Genomic DNA, 2,382 nt, shown 5'->3' on the forward strand with positions numbered 1-2,382 from the left:
ATCTCAGTCAGGCAGATATCAAAAGGTTATAGAGTTCTCAAAATTAAATAATAAGTAAACATAAAATAAGGATAGAAATACTTATGTAATTCATTGGTTAGAATTTCAGATAAGCGTATAGAGATGGATTCGTTCCTCTGAACCTCTGCTTTCCTGCTGTCTTCATCCAATCAATCTTACTCCTTTCCATGGCTGGCTTTATGTAAGGACATCACCGTTGTCAATGGCTACTTTTTATCCTCTCTGGAAAATGGTCCGATGCGCTGTCACTGCATGGCTAATCGTCTAGAGGCATCACCCTTGTCAATGGCTGCATCCCATCCTCTTGTGAAAATGGTCCAAATGCTCTGTCACAGCACGACTAATCATCTGAATTTCTAATGGAGGACCTTGTTTCATTCATGAAACTTACAGTGGCCTTAGATAGATCAGAGACTAAGTTTGCTAAATTAGAGGTATTTTGTTCAGAGTTCTCTGTCTGTTGCTGAGTGGATGATGGAAAAGGTTTACTATTGTTAAACCTATTTCTTCCACCCTTATTAAAGCCTTGTTGAGGCTTTTGTTGATCCTTCCATGAGAGATTTGGGTGATTTCTCCATGAGGGGTTATAGGTGTTTCCATAAGGTTCACCCATGTAATTCACCTCTGCTATTGCAGGGTTTTCAGGATCATAAGCTTCTTCTTCAAAAGATGCCTCTTGAGTACTGTTGGATGCATCTTGCATTCCATTCAGACTCTGAGAAATCATATTGACTTGCTGAGTCAATATTTTATTCTGAGCCAATATGGCATTCAGAGTATCAATTTCAAGAACTCCCTTCTTCATAGGCGTCCCATTACTCACAGGATTCCTCTCAGAAGTGTACATGAACTGGTTATTAGCAACCATATCAATGAGTTCTTGACCTTCTACAGGCATTTTCTTTAAGTGAATGGATCCACCTGCAGAGGTATCCAATGACATTTTAGCTAATTCAGACAGACCATCATAGAATATGTCCAGGATGGTCCATTCTGAAAGCATGTCAGAAGGACACTTTTTGGTCAGTTCTTTGTATCTCTCCCAAACTTCATAGAGGGATTCACCTTCTTTCTGTCTGAAAGTCTGAACATCCACTCTAAGCTTACTCAGCTTTTGAGGAGGAAAGAACTTGGCTAAGAAAGCCTTGACCAGCTTATCCCAAGAGTTCAGGCTATCCTTAGGTTGAGAGTCCAACCATATTCTAGCTCTGTCTCTCACAGCAAAAGAGAAAAGCATGAGCCTGTAGGCTTCAGGATCTACTCCATTAGTCTTAACAGTATCACATATCTGCAAGAATTCAGTTAAGAACTGGAAAGGATCTTCAGATGGAAGTCCATGAAACTTGCAGTTCTGCTGCATCAGAGAAACTAATTGAGGTTTCAGCTCAAAATTGTTTGCTCCAATGGCAGGAATGGAGATGCTTCTTCCATGTAAATTGGAATTAGGTGCAGTAAAGTCACCAAGCATCCTCCTTGTATTATTATTATTTTCGGCTGCCATCTCCTCTTCTTGTTCGAAAATTTCTGAAAGGTGCTTGCTGGATTGTTGTAATTTAGCTTCTCTTAGTTTTCTCTTCAAAGTCCTTTCAGGTTCTGGATTTGCTTCAACAAGAATGTTCTTGTCCTTGCTCCTGCTCATATAAAAAAGAGGGACAGAAAAATAATAATAGGGATCCTTTTTACCACAGGTATAGAGGTTCCCTTGTGTGAGTAGAATAAGAAAAGAATGTAATGTAAAGAAAGAAACACAAGGGTAAGGAGAGCAGAGATGTGGGATGAAGAGAGGTGTTAGTAGATGAATAAATAAATAGAAGGAGATGAGAGAGAAGGAGAATTTTCAAAAATTATTTTTGAAAAAGAGTTAGTGATTTTCGAAAATAGTTTTTGAAAAAAGTTAGTAATTTTCCGAAAATTAAAATAAAAATTAAAATAATTAGTTAATTAAAAAGAAATTTTGAAAAAGAGGGAAGATATTTTCGAAAATTAGAGAGAGAGAGTTAGTTAGGTAGTTTTGAAAAAGATAAGAAACAAACAAAATGTTAGTTAGTTAGTTGAAACAAATTTGAAAATCAATTTTGAAAAGATAAGAAGATAAGAAGTTAGAAAGGATATTTTAAAATCAAATTTTGAAAAAGATAAGATAAAGAGATATTTTTGAAAAGATATGATTGAAATTAGTTTTGAAAAAGATTTGATTTTTAAAATCACAATTAATGACTTGATTCAGAAGAAATCACAAGATATGATTCTAGAACTCAAAGTTTGAATCTTTCTTAACAAGCAAGTAACAAACTTGAAATTTTTGAATCAAAACATTAATTGATGATGTTATTTTTGAAAATTAGGAGATAAAGATAAGAA

General features: G+C 35.3%; 1 non-coding gene across 1 annotated transcript; it reads left to right on the forward strand.

The window, feature by feature from the left end:
• The first annotated feature begins 1,018 nt into the window (after positions 1-1,018).
• LOC112738457 (small nucleolar RNA R71) lies at positions 1,019-1,126 on the forward strand. Its single transcript, XR_003169417.1, has one exon. It is a non-coding gene; the product is annotated as a small nucleolar RNA R71 (small nucleolar RNA).
• Positions 1,127-2,382: the final 1,256 nt, after the last annotated feature.

This window comes from Arachis hypogaea, chromosome 13 (assembly GCF_003086295.3).
Source record: "Arachis hypogaea cultivar Tifrunner chromosome 13, arahy.Tifrunner.gnm2.J5K5, whole genome shotgun sequence".
Taxonomy (NCBI): Eukaryota; Viridiplantae; Streptophyta; class Magnoliopsida; order Fabales; family Fabaceae; genus Arachis; species Arachis hypogaea.